The sequence below is a fragment of the Ascaphus truei genome, chromosome 4 (assembly GCF_040206685.1).
Source record: "Ascaphus truei isolate aAscTru1 chromosome 4, aAscTru1.hap1, whole genome shotgun sequence".
Taxonomy (NCBI): domain Eukaryota; kingdom Metazoa; phylum Chordata; class Amphibia; order Anura; family Ascaphidae; genus Ascaphus; species Ascaphus truei.
This window is the reverse complement of record NC_134486.1, coordinates 321,551,871-321,570,511: the sequence shown is the minus strand read 5'-3', so window position 1 is coordinate 321,570,511 and position 18,641 is coordinate 321,551,871. Positions and strand designations below refer to the sequence as shown.

Below are 18,641 nucleotides of genomic sequence, written 5' to 3'. Positions count from 1 at the left end.
ACTGTACAATATTGTGTTGACAGTTTCATTAATTGTCGGACCACCAATGTTGTCTATCTCATCACATGTAATTGTGGTAAGAGATATGTCGGCAAGACAACTAGACAGCTCCGCAGACGTGTCCTCGAACATATAAACTCCATCAAACACTCTGCAGAAACATCAGTTGCGAGACATGTCACACAATTTCACCATGGCAACATTGATGTTATCAAGTTCATGGGCATTTATCAACTTAAATGTCCCATGAGAGGTGGTAACACTGACCAATCTCGTATCGAAGCAGAATGGATTTATAAATTAAAAACAAGGAGTCCTAACGGTCTTAACGAAGGGTTTACTTTCACTCCATTTATTTAATCTGAGTAATCTTGGTCTGACCCCTTTTATCTACCACCCTGAAGTATGTTAACCCATTATGTTCCCTCGTCCTGACCAGCTTTGCCATTTTCCATGTCCGTCGTTTTGGTAGTCAGTCTTCTGGTATTGGATGATATTACTTTATTTTATTATTCGCTATTTCATTAATCAGTGACTATAATACTACAGCGTTATGTAACGTGTGCATACACTTGGGGCCTAATACTATTACAGTATGCCAGAATAAATCATTTACACCTAGGTTGTGTGCATATATATTTTCATTTATTTTTAACTTTTTATAAGTCCTCTGTTTATCACTGCATTTTTGTTACATTGCTCTGCATTATACAATAGGGGGGTCCTTTATCCATTTTGCATGCACTAGTGGCATGCCAGGACCATGATGCTATAATCAGCATCTTAATATAGAGGCATAGGATGTGCCTAGGGATGGCTGTTTATTACTAACAGTCCACTTCTGCGCATTAGACGTTCCTACACCTGTTCGCGCATGCGCAATCTGTATATGCTTGGACTGAATAATCTCTAAGTCAACGCGCATGCGCAGTACTCGGTGTATGTGGGTATGTCGCTAGAACGGCACTATAAGTCACGAAAACGCTCGGGAACGTCACCAATAACGGCTCTATTAAGGTAACATGTATCAACTTATACTGTTAATGGGTTTTAAGATTATTTCACTTGATAAATGTGCCGTTGTGGACGCGAACGCGGCGCGCATGCGCAACAGGTGCAATCAATCGATTTTGCAATTAGTGTACAGGCAGGGTATATAAATGCTGTTTTCACTCCCCTTAGCAAAACTTGTCCCTGAAGAAGCTCCTTTGCTGGAGGGAAACGCGCGTTGGACGCGCAATGTTGTCAGTCTCCTACTTGGAGCTGTTTTAATGTAGTGTTTATAGGTTCCTTGGTCAGTGTGCACAGTTCCCGACACCTGGCTAATTTGAGTCCAGTGTTTACATGCCAGTGAGTCTCTGTCTTCACCTCCTACATAGTGCACCATGCACCTCTGCAGTACATGTACCTGAGACTAATCATCTTTGTTTGCTGTGAGTGTCAGCTCTTCACTCATAGTTTATGCACCTATTAAACTTATCCTACGATTTATAGAGGTGTATAATACTATATTACTGGACTAGGAGGGCTGTTTACTTATTCACCAATTTCATATAGTCTCGCTGGCTAATTTATACTTACCATCTGGTCTGTTAGCTGACCCAGAGGGGATCATACCCTGACTTATAGCATCATTTGCCACCTATATCCCACCTTCATTAGCAGGGTAATTGGGATAGTAAGCTATATTTATGTGTTGGCATAGATGCTCGATACTTTTGGTTTAATCTATTTTTAATTCACGTTACACTATTCTATGGTAATATATGTTTTAAGTAATTACTCAATAAAAGTTAATTTTTATACATAGTGGTGTGCAGTTAAGTGAATTCTTTGAGGGCCACAATCACCCTGTGCTCCCTCCTCTTTTTTCTGATTCACTTTATCAGTTCACAGTTTGCACCCACTACACAATTACCCAATTCATTTATTTATTTATTTCACTCAATTAGTATGGTTTTGTGATCACTCCCTACCCCTCCCCCTGTTGTTTTCAAGCATAAATAGCCTAAATTAATAATTCTGCTATGGGGTGTACTATAGTCCGAAAGAGAATGGCTAAAATAAAATAATAAAGTTTTATTACATCCAATTAATTAAACACTCAAATATTAAAACCATAAAAGATCCTCGTAGTGGAGTCAGAGGAACCCTGAGTTAGGTACAATTGACTATTTCTTATTTATTAATAGGTATAGGGTCCTCTAAAGCTGCAGACACATACATAAATGTAACCGCTATATATACCATGTGGTAATGGATTGTAACAAAATTGCTATGTATATAGGAGTGAATTGATGGGTTAAGCCAGGGGTAACACAGTATTAGGGTATTGCATATGATATCATTATATCAAACAAGATGGGCAAATCTGCCAGGATAGATGTAACGCAGATCAAATAATGCACTTGTATGTAGTAATATAAACCCACTGTGAAATGCATATATATCAAGCAACAATCAATTGCTATTATTCCCCCCTTGGTGTCCCATACCAACTCAAATACGCAAGTGTAGAAGGTGTAGTGAATATAGCCCTATGTGGTAGCTTCCTGCAGTATAGGGGTGATCACCACATTATAACCACATTATAACCACATATAGCACCTAGCATGAATTAGCGATATTAGGCTCATGATAGCACATGGAAGTGCAACATATAGCAAAATCCTCTGGAACAGACAGCTGCCAGGCAGCAAAAAAAAAAACCTTTCATACAAAGAGTGATAGCCCGCCCATATACAAGCCGTTTGATAGGGGATGCGGTGAGGCTGTCTGCAGCTCCCTCCGTGACATCACTCCTGCGACGTCCTACTCAGCCGACACGTGTTTCACGTGTATGACACGCTTCATCAGGGATGGGAGTCTAACCGCATCCCCTACCAAATGGCTTGTGTATGGGTGACTGACTTTACTGCTTGGGTGGGTGACTGCCTTTGTGGGTGGGTAACTGCCTTCAAAGGAAACAAACATTCCGGAGATACCCCTTGTGCACCTCAGAGAGGGGGTGACGCCCAAGTCATCAGTTAGTTGGAGGACTTTATTAAAAAGGAGAATATCATGTGTCGTTATCTACGCTGCATACTAAGAGGTACATATTAGGAATTGTTGCAAGGAGACACATGCAATAAGACCACACACTACATGGGTAAGAGGTACTAAGGACAGATATCCATTTGTCACTCAAATTTAGGAGCAAGACAGTTAAAATGAGTCTTGAATCTATAGATATGACTCGCGTGTGTCTAAGTATTAGAGACAGGAAGTTATGAGTGCGTTTATATATTGAGGAAACAACTTAAACGTCTTTTTTAGGAGTTTTTTGTCTCTGTCGTAAAACCATATTTTTACGCCAGTGACCTAGTTGGGGGGGATGGGAGGACCTATGACATGGTACTCTATAGGGATTTCTGTTTTATCCTGTTATTTTAAGAAACTGTTCTGCATTTATTGTGACTGTATATTCTTATCCTTTTTTCTGTAAATTGAGTAAGGGGTTATTATTAACTAATTGAAAGTACCTTTTGGAGGAGAAAGGTGAGTTGGCTAGAGTAGCCGTATGTATTAGCCCTGGTTGCATTTCTAAGTCACATGCTCAGTTGTATGTTGTTCGTGACAGATGGTATATGGGACTGGATTGAGGGGTGATATTGTTCATTTGCGGGACCTTTGCGAAGGTGAAAAGTGGGTCAGCTGGATCGCTGTGTATTAACTCTTGTTCCGTATGCAGGTCACGTGCCCACAGGTGTGCCATATGTGACAGTTTGTATTATAAGATATTGATAATCACTTTATAATTTTGCACTGTATTATATATACAATTTAATATAGTGTTAAAAAGGATCAGTGCTTTATTCTGTATTGATTTTTTAAAATTATTATTTATTTTCTTTTGTGCTCATTTCAGCAGATCCACTCTTAGCACAAGAGTAGATTATCTTTGTCATTTCTGGAGCATATATGAAATTAACTCAAGACAGGGTCAAACATCATTCTGTACCTGCTAAAGATATTTATGTGATAGATATTATTTCTATAGATGAGGTTCTTTGTTTCTCTTTCTTCACTAAAATATTATTCATAGCTGTCTCTGTAATTAAAATTACATTGATCGCAGTCAGCCATTATAGTTACTGAATAATAAAACTATCAGTAGCAAATCATATATTGTAAAGCCATTGATGTAGTAGGCAAAAATAAAATGGTATCCTTCAAAAGCATGTGCATGCCTAAAAGTTATGGCTAAGTAGGTTCTTCTTTCTAATAGTCAATCGATCAACAGTAAAAGCTCATCAGTTCATAGTACATGCTATTTATCGGTGATATACGTTTGACCTCAACATGAGACTTGTGAAGGTCATACCGATAACAAGCTAGCCTATGAGTCATTATTCATTTTCTACATCGGTTCATTTACATGTATTCAACATTGTCAAGAATAGAATACACATTTTGTCAAAATAGCACCAATAAATGCACAATGAAAATTGTATGTTTAAAGAATGCATGGCGTTTTTAATGTTAAAGTTCTAAAACCTTTAAGCATAAACGAAATGTGTAGAACCACAATGTAACATTTGAACTGCAAACAATTAGAGTAGATTGTAACATGTACTTTATTGCACATGTAATAATGTGTACACTGTAAGTCAATGTTTACATTTTTCCACAAAGAACAAGCATTCCTGAGGCACATCATCAATAGCCAAGTTCATCAACATCTCAAACAAGCTGCTTTTAAACTTAAATTAAATGTGTGAATACTTCTAGATTTTACATGTATAGTGGCACTTGTGTGCTTTTTAATGTTATTGTAAATTCTTATTTTCTGCCTATTTTCAATGTAATTTAAAATCTTACATTACTAGTACACTAAAACCACATTATAGCATGTATTTCCATGGAGAACTGTTGAGATTACTCTGAGGCACCCTAAGCGGGCATAGTACCTTAGATTAAAAAACATAAGCTGTATAAAATATTGTATGTACACTCTCCTAGAGATGGTAAATATTCGTAACATGTGTAACTGTGTTTCGCCCACAATCTGGTAGATTCTGCCATTACATGGTGTATGGTGGTGCATACCTGTTGGCTCACAGTAGATCAGAGTCTCCGCCAGTTTTGTTGGGGAGAACAGGACTGGCTTCTGGGGTACATTACTGGTATTTATCTCTACTGGTACAGCGCCCCCATCTGCTGCAGGCTCCAGAGATGTGGAGACAATCCCTGCAGGATAACTTACTTGCACTCCCCCAGATAGATTGCACACCAAGGTAGGAGTATAATTGAACACAGGATCACTTCATTCTTTCTGTTGCTTACAGCATACACTGAATACGTTAGTCCTCCAGCCTCCGGATGGTGTGTGGACATTCACCCCAAGCCAAAGGCACCTGAGGTAGTCCTAGCTCTTCCCTGACTCCCTAATAGAGCCACGGGTATGATATCACTCCTCACTACCGAAGGGGAGGGGATAGAAGGTTCCAAGCCAATATGCACTTCTGTGTGATTACCTGTCTCTTTCAATGGTAGAGACAACTGATTAAATTTAGTAGTGCAGCCTCTTAAGTACAAGGGAGGACGGTGCCAGGTCTGAACCCAGGATTGGCCAGAACACAGGCCTAGCCCCACCTCCTCCTCTATCACTCAAAGGAGCTGCTTCTGTGGGGGAAACCCAGGATTGGTCCTGCCACTGAATGCACTGTTACAAGGGCTTGCATGACGGGGAGTTCAGACTGGTAGCAAAAAACAGGCATGGCTACACATGTAATAGGAAATAGGGAATATCTTTATTGACATTGTTTTACAGTGGTGTATTTTGCTAATGTTCTTTCTTTTTACGAGTGATATTTTATGTCCTTTAATTGCACTCAGAAACTCTTTGCCCAATGTTACTAACCCCTTGTAACAGGGACTTATCCCTGTTTAAATAAAGCAGCCTCAGAGCTCTGATAATCCAGCAGAGAGAGAGTTAATTACAGGCACTCAATTATTTAGTCTCCACCTGGACTAATGAGAGCAATATGAAAAGCCTCATGTGAGACACAGGAGAGAGATTCCTTAGCTCACATTTGGGCTGACATAAGGAGAAGGAGGACTGCTGAGATTTTCCTCAGCAAACAAGGTGCTGCAATGAGGAGAGAATCTTGAAGCACACAGTACTGTGTGTTGACAGCAAGACATGAGGGGACAAAACCTCTATTCCCGGACATTGACATTTCCAAAGCACACAAGGGTGCTGACCCAGGAGAGCAGTGAGGTCTTCCCCTACAGCGGCAAAACAGAAACAGATAATGGATTTTCTTGTTGGACTGTTGTGTGTGTGTATATATATATATATATATATATATATATATATATATATATATATATACATATATATATATATATATATACATCTCTAAAAAGGAACTTCAGTCTCACTGAGGAGCTGGACATTTCTCAAAAAGCTGTCTACAGTCTTAGTATGGATCTTAAAGTCTCTTAGAAGGAGCTTCACACCCTCAACCTAGAGCTAGAAGTCTGACGCCAAGAGATCGGGAGTCTCAACTCAGAAGTGCATAATTGGAAGGAAGACTACAAGGAGGCCCTTAATATTACAGAGACTGTATAAAGAGAAAATTCAAGGCTGAAAGAAGAAAATTCTGATTTGACTGACCATGTCAATGAAAAGAATGAAAAGCTTCATGAGCTAGAAAAAATTATGAAGCTATTTGAATATTAAATGTTGGAAGCATTGGAGCAACGCACGAGCAGAGCATCTACTGCAGAACCAACTGCAGGGTCTGCATACGCACCTACAGATTGCCAAAGAGAAGCAGCGATCTCTGCAGGAAGAAAATCTGCATGCTGCCAAAGAAGTACAAGTGCTGCAGGAACGTCTGATTACCCAGTGTGTCCCTGCAAAGCTGCATGAGAAACTGAAGAAGTGAAAAGAAAATGTGATTGCTTAAAATATTAGTAAACTTAATACTAAAAGTGATTACAAAAAAAACTAAAATATAAAAGTACCAGGCTGCCTGGTAACTATGATCGATACTGATCACTAACAAAGTACACAGAACAACACAATATACCGGCGCCTAGATATGTGTTAGACATTGGTTTTGTCTGTTATAATTTAATTAAATATCACCAGTTTAGTTTGTTCAGCTATTCTGTGTTTTATGTTGTTTTGTGTGCTGTTTGTGGTCAGTGTTTTTGTCCATCTGTTTTATGTCAGTGTTACACTATGAATTTTCTTTTTGCTTATCTCCACATGCCATGAGACTTCTATCAAGATCCTTTTGGACATTGTATGGACACTAAGGACATTATCACCAATTGGTCAGTGATCACCTTAGGATTGTATGGGGTGTATTTATCAAGACGCCGGTATATTGTGTTGTTATAAGAAACTGAAGGTTACCCTGAGCATCGCTAGAGGCCAAGCTTAGAGGCTAGGTGACTCAGTACAAGCAGGTCCAGAAACTGAGGCAAGCAGCTGCGAACTGAGCGAAGAAATTCATAGAACTCCAACAAATAATAAAGAATGCGTTGATGCACACAAAGAGCAAGCTCCAGAAACAGGATTCTCTCGCTGATGAGCTAAACTTCTTAAAAAGGGAGAAAAGCAGCAGAGTAATTCAGAAGTACTACAAAACTCTTGTCCAAGCAAGGTTGGAAAGAGAAATGTATCTGCGCAAACGCTCTGCAGCGCTCACCATTCAGGCTGCCTACAGAGGAATAAAAACTTGGCGGCTAAACAGCCAGAATAAAGCAGCCTGACTTCTCAAATCCATATGGAGAATTGAACATGAAAGAAAGAAAGAATTATGAACATTTTGAAGCAGTGTATAATCTTACTCCAGTCAAATGTTAGGAAGTGTCTGCAGTAAAGATACAACAAAAAAATGAAGGAAGCTGCTGGTGTGATTCAATCCAGATATAGGTTCTTCATCACAACCAAGCAAGCTACGATTGGCTTTCCACACACGTCAGGAAAGAAGAACCGGATTACGACTGAGAAGCGCAAAACCAATACAGTCATGCTTCTGTGTCTGTTAGAAAGGGCTGGAGTAAAGGTTTAGTTATTCTCCAACGTGGAGTAGGCCTTTATTTTGTTTCTTTTTGTATGTTTTGCCTTGTTAAAGGAACAGGCACAATAAAGCCAGGATTTAATTACACCCTAATCGGTCTCCATTAAATGTACCTCTGCACACATCTCTTACAACCCTTTATACAGAAAGTGCAGGATCATTACTCTTGGCCTTTTATGTGGATCAATAAAAGATATTAAACTTTAAATGAGCTGTCAAGTAAAATTCAATTTTAGTTAAAACTTCAGAGAAATTACAATTGTTGAAGTAAAAAAGAATAACAATATATTTTCTATTTGGCATTATTGGTTGACATTCTTGCTTTCGAAATTGTGCTATGTCAATGTTAATTTAAGTTTTCTAGTTATGTGTCGTATTGCCTACTATACAATTAATAGTAAACCATTTCAAATGATCTACAGGTGTTCTATAAACGTGTAAGTTCTGTAATACCATTTCTAATGATTAAAAGCTTTTAACAATGTCATATTTGCTGGGATCAGTAACAGAATGTTGTAAGTGTGACTTAGGTTGCCCCTTATTTGGGGCTTGTAATATTAACTATTGTATTGTATGTCTTTATTTATATAACGCCAAAAGTATACTCAGCGCTTCACAAAGAATAGAGTACAGGGAATTATAATAATACAATAAGTGCAGCAAAATCATACCATAGGAAAGAAAATCACTGCCCCGAAGAGCTTACAATCTAAGTGGTATGATGGGAGACTTACAGAGACAGCAGGTGAGGGAATAAGTGCTGTGATGGCAGTGCTTGGCCACAATGGGTGGTAGTAGTGAATGTGGGTGTGTGACAATAGCCATGAGTTCTAGGCTATTGGGATGCTTCATTTGTGGGGCGAGTTTTAAGGTTACTCAGTATTAAATGAGAAGGTTAACACCATTTACAGGGGAATATATATGATTATATATCAATATATCATTGTATACCTGGAGGGCAGATTTTCAAGAGGTCTCTAATTACCACTTGATAAGCTAAATAGCACAGCTCTAATTGTCATGAAGTTAACTTGCTTAAGCTTGCGTTGCCCTGACAGCACGACCTGTGTGTTGTGGAGAACCGTAGTACATTACATAGGGGCATAATTCCAGTACAGGACACTGTGTATATTGCACAAAAATGTAGCAATGCTTTTTTTCCCCTCAATAAGTTTGTGGTATAGTAATTAATTAGTGAAATGAAACAGAGCACTCAATATGTATGTTTGTATGTCTTTATTTATATAGCGCCATTAATGTGCATAGCGCTTTACAGCAGTAATACACGTGACAATCATATAAATAACAAATAATACAAATAACACATATTGGGAAGAAGTGCTTCAGACATAATATTAACATTTATGAAAAGGAGCATCCTGCTCCGAAGAGCCTACAATCTAATTGGTAGCCTACAATCTGTAGGTAGGAAGAACGTACAGAGACTGTAGGAGGGCGTTCTGGTAAGTGCATCGGCAAAGGTCTAAGGTTTATGTATGAGGTGTAAAGTATCAGTCACGGAGCTACTCATATGCTTTGTTAAATAGGTGTGTTTTAAGGTGGATAGAGAGGGTGCTAGTACAGCCGCAGCCCCTTTTATTCTCCAACACCTCCGAATTTTTTCTGGGCTTTTTTCCGAATGCCACGCACTTCACCACGTTCATGCCACATTCTGACCGCATTCATGTTGCATTCACACCCGCGGTTAATGTGTTTATTGCTAATGGTTCGGATTTAATTGGTTGCAATTCTTCGCGTATCCGCCAGATGGCAGATATTTATGAATTGTAATGCGCATGCGATTCAGTAATGTGTCGACTTGTGCGTGGGGGAGGGGGGTACAAGGTACAGCTGCATGAAGGATTAGCTGTACTGTAGTTCAAAGAAATTACATATTTTCAAAAGGCAGGTCATCATAATAATTTGATCCCTACACCCCCAAATACCTAAAAAGCACACAAATCAACCATGTGCATTCAAACACACAGTGTCGCAGTCAAAAGCTACAGCACAGATTGAATATCGTAATATCAAGATGGTTTAGGCAGGCTTGTAGAGAAAAAAAAATGAGGAGGAAAAAAAAATATTTTTTTTTTTGGTCACTCACTCTTGAACTTCGCAAGCAAGCAGTGGTGAAGTTACAGACGCATGCGCAGTAATCATCAGCTATCAAGCAGGAATGTGATTGAAACCAGAAAGACACATTCAAAGGAATGGTGTGGGAGAGGTGTACTGTACTGTAGATAAGATAAGAAGTTGAAATACTGCAGTGCAGTAAATTACAGTAGCCTGTGTGTGCAGGGGCGAGCGAGGGGAGAGTACTGTATATGCCGAAATGTGATACTGTTACAGTACATATCTATGCGTTTCAACAATTTTCAAATGAGACATACAGCACTGCACATGCATGTATAAATATGCAAATTTACAATTACGGCACGCGCACACGCAGGCTGTGTACTGACGTACTGTAGGTTGAACTGCTAAAGTATTAGACTTTGAAGACAACAGCTCGCGAACGCCCCCCTGAGTTTTTAGATGGTATTGCAGTATTTCAGACAGCGCTAATAAAATGCTAATATTACGAGCGCTAACATATGTTCCGGGAAAAAAAAAACATACTGCATCTGCCCGCGGTTATCAGAGTTGCGCCACTACGGCCGCACTAGGATAAAGGCGGCCGCAGCTGTAGGATATTGAGGGGAAGGGCATTCCAGATGTGTTGAGCAGTCAGTGAGAAAGATTTAAGGCGGGAGAGGGCTTTAGATACAAAAGGGGTAGAAAGAAGACATCCTTGAGCAAAACACAAGAGTCAGGATGGTGTATAGTAAGAAATTAGAGCTGAGATGTAAGGAGGAGTAGAAGAGAGTAAAGCAGGCCTGCACAACATACGGCCCGTGGGCCGCATGCAGCCCGCCGTGGCACCCGGTGCGGCACGCGACGGACCCCCTTCAACCCCCCTCCTTACCCCCCTTCCAGAAGGAGCGCGCTCCAGCATTAAGTAGGAGCGCGCTCCAGCAGTGTCTGTGTGACCGCGCTCTCTTCCCCCCCCCCCGGCCTGCTCCTGCATGGTGACACGCTCTCGCAGTGTAGCGCGACCCGGAACTTCCGGGTCTGCTGCTAGAGCGCGCATCCCTTGCGCTTCCCTGCCGCCGCCACCATCGTCAGGTAAGCATGGGGTGGGCTACTGACATGGGAGGTGGGGGGGCTGCTTACATGGGAGGAAAGGGGGGGGGCTGCTGACATGGGAGGAGGGGGGAGCTGCTGACATGGGAGGAGGGGGGAGCTGCTGACATGGGAGGAGGGGGGCTGCTGACATGGGAGGGGTGGCTGCTGACATGGGAGGAGGGGGGGCTGACCTGGGAGGAGGGGGAGGCTGCTGACATGGGAGGAGGGGGGGCTGCTGACATGGGAGGAGGGGGTCTGCTGACATGGGAGGAGGAGGGGGGGCTGCTGACATGGGAGGAGAGGGGGGCTGCTGACATGGGAGGAGGGGGGGACTGCTGACATGGGAGGAGGGGGGGACTGCTGACATGGGAGGAGGGGGGGCTGCTGACATGGGAGGAGGGGGAGCTGCTGACATGGGAGGTGGGGGGAACTGCTGACATGGGAGGAGGGGGGGCTGCTGACATGGGAGGAGGGGGGGCTGCTGACATGGGAGGAGGGGGGCTGCTGACATGGGTTGAGCTGCTGAAACGGAATGGGCTGGGGGGCTGCTGACATGGGAGGGGGGATGCTGACATGGGAAGGGGGGCTGCTAACATGGGAGGGGTGGCTGCTGACATGGGAGGGGGGTCTGCTGACATGGGAGGGGGGCTGCTGATATGGGCTGTGGGGGGCTGCTGAAATGGTTGTGGGGGCTGCTGTGGGGGGCTGCTGAAATGGGGTGGGGGGGCTGCTGAAATGGTGTGGGGGGTGGCTGCTGAAATGGGGTGGGGGGGCTGCTGATATGGGGTGTTTGGGGGCTGCTGAAATGGGGTGGGTGGGGGCTGCTGAAATGGGGTGGGGTGGGGGCTGCTGAAATGGGGTGGGGGCTGCTGAAATGGGCTGTGGGGCCCGACTCTGTTTTCCTTGTGAGAGGGGAGAGTGGTGTGAGGTGCAGGGGGGAGAGTGGTGTGAGGTGCAGGGGGGGAGAGTGATGTGAGGTGCAGGGGGGAGAGTGATGTGAGGTGCAGGGGGGGAGAGTGATGTGAGGTGCAGGGGGGGGAGTGATGTTTGTTGCAGGGGGGAGAGTGATGTGAGTTGTAGGGGGGGAGAGTGATGTGAGTTGCAGGGGGGAGAGTGATGTGAGTTGTGGGGGGGGAGTGGTGTGAGGTGCGGGGGGAGAGTGATGTGAGGTGCAGGGGGGAGAGTGATGTGAGGTGCAGGGGGGGAGAGTGATGTGAGGTGCAGGGGGGGGAGAGTGATGTGAGGTGCAGGGGGGGGAGAGTGATGTGAGGTGCAGGGGGGAGAGTGATGTGAGTTGCAGGGGGGGGAGTGATGTGAGGTGCAGGGTGGGAGTGGTGTGAGGTGCAGGGGGGAGTGGTGTGAGGTGCAGGGGGGGAGAGTGATGTGAGGTGCAGGGGGGGAGAGTGATGTGAGGTGCAGGGGGGGAGAGTGATGTGAGCTGCAAGGGGGAGAGTGATGTGATGTGATGTGAGGTGCAGGAGGGGAGAGTGATGCGAGTTGCAGGGGGGGGGAGTGTGATGTGAGTTGCAGGGGGGGGAAGTGATGTGAGGTGCAGGGGGAGAGATGTGAGGTGCAAGGGGGGAGAGTGATGTGAGGTGTAGAGGGGGAGAGTGATGTGAGGTGCAGAGGGGGAGAGTGATGTGAGGTGTAAGGGGGGAGTGATGTGAGGTGCAGGGGTGGGTGGGATGTGTGTGTTGTGCAGGTGGTATTGTGTGTTTGATGTGTAGGGGAGTATTATGTGTATGGTTGAGGGGGAGAGATGAGGGTATGAGAGATCGATGGGGAGTCTCGCAAAGGTTGATGATGGGTTTTGGGGGAGATATGAGGATTATGATGATGAAGGGTGCTGGGGGAGATACAGTATATATGAGGATGATGATGAGAGGTGCTGGAGGAGATATGATGATGATGATTTTACCCGTGCGGCCCATATCTTTTTTCCTTGGAGCATTACGGCCCTTCTCACTGTACAAGTTGTGCAGGCCTGGTGTAAAGCTTTAAAAGTGAGGAGGAGAATTGAGTGTGTGATATGGGATTTGATAGGAAGCCAGGAGAGTGATTTCAGCAGAGGAGACACAGACAGATTTAGGAAAGAGTAGAGTGATTCTGAGAGCAGCGTTTAGGATAGACTGTAGGGGAGACAGGTGAGAGGCAGGAAGGTTACAGTAATCGGGCCAGGAGAGAATGAGGGCCTGTGTCAAAGTTTTAGCAGTTGAGCAACAGAGGAAAGGGCGTATATATAACACACTTCATACCGTATGTCCGTTGCAACAAAAAAAAAGTTAATATATTGTGTATATATCTAGGCAAGAAGTTTAGCCAAAAAGCAAAATGAGTAACCCCTAATGCAATAAAGTGTGTTATAATATAATGCAATAAAGAGACAGGCAAGGATTAACAGCAATTAGAGCAGAGCTGCTAAAAGCATATCATGTGCAAGCAGTCTCTCGACTCATTGGGGAGCTTGCAAGACAAATGGTATATAAGGAATTGACGGTCACTCCTCCCTTATAGATACTTCTAGGACTGGCTTCCTGCCCCACTCAGTCCACATATACACCTGTTTATACATTTTTAGTAAGTTAAAATATTACTTGACAGGATCAAAAAGATATTACCAATAACGGTAACTGCTGAGGACGTTTTGGAGGCACCATCTTGTAAGAGGGCAAAAACATTCTTCTTAATAATACATTTTCTTTAGAATAGTCGAGGTAGGGTTCTAGGCCTGGAGGGCTGCTGAAGTCCTCAAGACCCACAAAAACAATTGTTTCTTTAAGTTTACTAACTTTTTAAGTTATTAAGAATAATCAACATCAGTAAAATACCTCCAGTAGTGGAAGAGCTGGAGGAGATTATCAGAGGCTTTAGAAAATAATCAAATTATTCCTTGGCACTCGCATACAGCAAATTAAAAAAATAGCAAGAGAGAATGCACAGTCCTTTAATAAAAAATGCAGTACCAACCATATCCACATATAATTGTCACACAGATTAAAACAGAGACACAACAACAGTGAATGCAGAAAACTCTGAGACAAACGACACAACATGCAAATCCAGACACTATGGAAAACCCAAAGGAAACAGGCAAGTGCGCAATAAAAATAGAAACAAAAAGCCCCACAAAAAATGGGTATAACGCCGCTGGATCGCTAGTCGGCATTGCTTATCGTCGGAACTACGATGGTTTACGTGTTTCAGCCACGGATCTCCAAGCTATGGGTTTAGCTGAAACATCTCCGGTCTGTGGTGGCATCTCCCGGCTATGGTTGCCAAGTGGCTTCTCCAGAAATACTGGACACAATGGTGAAAGGTGTGACATACTCAAAAGACACACTGTTCACTTCTCTCCGCTCCATGCAGTTTCCTCCTCTCGTTGGCCCCACCTCCAGGCTCCTGACTCCACTTCCTGATTGATTAACACACATTCCCAGCTAGCTCAAACTCCTATACACACCACATCATGACTATATATTTATGTCAAAAAGAGTGCTACTGGGCGTGGCAAATGTATACAACAAAAGACAAAATATATATGGTAATAAGTATAAATTTTAAATACTTCAATAATAATAATTACTTGATTATTTAGTTAAACCCCTTGGCCAAAGCGTCGTAAGCCTGCATACCTAAAGTCAAGTTATAACCAAAAATGCATGTCCTACACTACACTGTGAACCCTTCCCTTTACCTCTGTATGTGGGGAAAGAACCATAGTAGGTCCTGTTGTTGCAGCAAAATGAAAAGACCTCCCAAGTTAAAAAGGTGAGGAGGAGTGAGCTCTGTGGGGAGGTGCCACCTACCTCCATTACAACTGTTACCAGTCAGAAATTGATTAACACACATTCCCAGCTAGCTCAAACTCTTACACCCACCACATCCTGATTGGCTGCATTACCTAGCAGCCGCCACACAGGATGATGAAAGCTGCCCAGCCCCCTAGCAACAGCCCTGCTCGGGGAAATGACGCATCCCCCCAAGCCGGTCAGGTCACTATGTCCAGAGCGGTAATGCCGGTATACACATACAGTACATATGTCCAGTATTACCTCTAATTTTTTACTGGAAAGAGTGTCCAAATACAGGAGTCCGGTTCAATACTGGACACCTAGCAACCCTACTCCTGGCATTTCCACTTGCAAATCCAGTGAACATACTGGTAGCTACGAGATGTCAAATGGCGCCGTGTTGCCATGACAACAGGACGCTATGTGGTGTCACGTGATGCCCAGTTGCCATGACAACTGGACAGTATGTGACTTCACATTGCCATGACAACGGGGCGTCACGAGACGTGTTGGTTCCATAAGATGTCCTGTTGTCATGGCAACTCGACGTCACATTGTCATGCCAACGCACACCATTTGACATCATAGAGCCATACTGACTGGACCTTGCAGAGGGAGATGCCGCCTCCGGTAAGAGAAATAAATATATAAAATAAATAAATGTAAAAAAATGTATTGCAAAAAGTCTCTGGGTTAGCCTTCAATAGAAGGTGGCAACCCTGACGACTGTGTCTGATTATCTTTGAACCTCCAACCCTTTAGCAAGCTTCACATGTTTTAGCTTTATCTCTAACATTTGTGTGGTAGGGCTTTTAATCAAATATTAAAGTGGCCATATTGAATTGTGAAATTCAGAACAAAAGATACACATTTTGTGTGAGTATGTAGACCTGTACAACAAGATGTGGTAAATACTTTTATAACAGTAGATAAATGACCCTAGCCATTTGTACCATGATAACTATAGGGTTGCACATACCATACTAAAGCCCATCATGAAGGTGGAAAACGTAACAGAGAAGGAGGAAAATAATAGAGGAGAAATAAATCTGCAGCAAAAAAAAGGATCTGCCTTGAGCCAATTTGTAACCATGACACATAGAGCACCATGTGTAGCCAGTGAAAGCGTGCAGCAGTGATGTACAAACATTGCTTTAGGCAAGACCATGGGATAGCTAATATATCGTTATTCCCTGTACAATAAAAATAAATTGTAGCTTTCCAATTATAATATCACTTAATTAAATATGAGGAAGATATATGAGGAAGATATATACTGTTATAAAGCAATGTGCCTTGTATAGGAACCAATGTGTTCAGTGTTTGGTTTCAAGTGAAATATCTTTTCTACAAAAGGTTGCACAGTGTGATAAACGTGGTTTGATTTCTGAAGATGTGGTGTTCAAGATAATGTCACATGGATTTTTAGATCATTTAGTTGTCATATAGTATGTGAGGTTTCAAAAAAAATGTACAAGAAGTAAGCCCCATGGAAAAGAGGTGTGTGACGGCAGAGATGCGTGCCATTTAGCTAGCAATGGGTTCAAACTGGTATAGTTCAATGTCAATTGAGCAATTTGGCAGTTGGTTGGCTGCAATTGGTTAAAGTACATGTAGCCCTGTTTCCACCAGAATACAGGAAGCTGCCAGTGCTACTATATACAGTACCTGTCAGCTCCAGGAGCCTGAGCCTCTGCCACGGAGAGCCTGGGGTGTGTACTTACTCTGGTGCAGCGCCTCCACCTGTGAGGGATCCCAGCAGAGCGGAAGCAGCCCCTCACAGGACATAATAATAAACACACACTGTATCTAAAATAACGGAACCTTTACTGTAATAGTGAATGGCATATGACAAAGGATGACTCTCCCTTATGGTTAAGATATATGTGCACAACTGCCTCACGCCTCCCAGGGCTTTACTCCCCAGAAATGTTACCCAACACCGTGTCCACAATAGTGCGTAGTCCCCTTGGTCACTAGACCCACAGTGTCCCCAAAGAACCCACCCTTATAGGCGTGATCAGTGCCTGGGTTTATATCGGTATGTTGGTGCACTTGTTGACTTTACCTTCCGGGCGCGCCAGCACCCGGTCTGATGAAACTTCACAAAGGATCCGCCGATCCACTCTTCTCCACGACGTCATCAGGGTGATCCCACTCGGGTAGTGTCTCTTTAGTCTATTGGGTGAGGCCTGGTCCCAGACCTTTGCTCAGGGAGTTCCGCGTCCGCTGGGCCCTATCTATATTCAGATACTAAAGGGATCTGTTCCCTATGCTACGGCTGGTCCCTATAGCAGCCACAAGCTATATACTGACTCAGGGCCTATCTTGGGCCTGAGGGGGTTTTGCTGGCCTAGTGTAGAGGCTACTTGCCTCTCTGCACGGACCCTCTGTCTCCTACCTCTGCCTGTCACACTCTGCCTGCATGCGCCCTGTGACAAACTTCCTTATCCTGCCTGTCAGGACTTCCCCAGCTCCTATTGGCTCCCTGTAGTCCCTTCCAAGAGCCTTCCCTGGTTGGCTAGCCTTCGTGCGCTTTCCCACTGTGCATGGGCGACATGGAATGGCCGCTGCCGCTCATCTGCGCAAGCGCCCTCAAGATGGCGACTCCCTCTGCAACCACCGGAGCCCCCGGCGATGCAATCACTGTCCCGACGCACACCGGCATCCTCTCACCGCACGCCCCCTCCCACGGAGCTCCTGAGACGCGTGCAAGCGCAACCACACGCCCCTGGCAACCGGCCGCAACTTGACCGCACGGAGGTGAATACAAACGGGCACAACCTCAGAGGTGGGGAACTTGGCTACATACAGTCTGACAAGTGGCTGGGATTTTTGTTACTGTTGGGCTAGTGGTAGTAGAACTGTAACACTGCGTTTTATAGCAAGAAGAGTAAGCATCCTACCTACAGTACATACAAATGTATACAAATACATTTAAACATGTATAAAAACTTGGTACTTTTTTCGGTTTTGTTAACATAGCACCCTGCTAGAATTTAGAAATCCCTGCATGTCAGCGCTGGTAGCTGCAGGCAGTGTAGGGGTTAAATCCTCACAAGGCCTCAGTGGATTTAAAGTTCTTACCACTATGTTGCCTTTTAAAGGTCAGTTTAATTAATGGCTGGTTCTAGAAACTGCCAAACGGGTCACATGGTTATGGTGTGATTCTTATTGCAACATGTATTTGGCCCAGTAACTAAGGGTGGGGTTCTACCCCTACCAAGGTTATAAAAGGGGCATGCATGTGCTTTTTCTCCCGACCCCAACCGTGAGGATCCCAATATCATCAGGGAAGACTCCATGGAGGATTCCAATAACATCAGGGATGACCATCTGTAGGTCTCCAGGCTCTTCTTGCCTGTAAGGACACTTTTATTATGTTTTAGCATAGGGACAGTATCCCAGTATTAGGGGCTCCCAAGAAAATGTGCTGGAAGTAACTACACTACTGTAGGAAGTAGTCTCCATCTGCAAAACTAGGAAGAGACCTGGGTGGGCTGCTGTCCATTTTTGGACTATAAGATCTAGGTCTGTGTCAGGCAGGGCAAAAGGCTCTATTACAGAAATGAGCCACTATGTGACTTGTAGTGAGAGGGAC

General features: G+C 43.6%; 1 protein-coding gene across 2 annotated transcripts in view; it reads left to right on the top strand.

The window, feature by feature from the left end:
- MEI4 (meiotic double-stranded break formation protein 4) overlaps positions 1-18,641 on the top strand; it is a 342,746-nt gene that overhangs the window by 148,586 nt on the left and 175,519 nt on the right. The window lies entirely within an intron of this gene.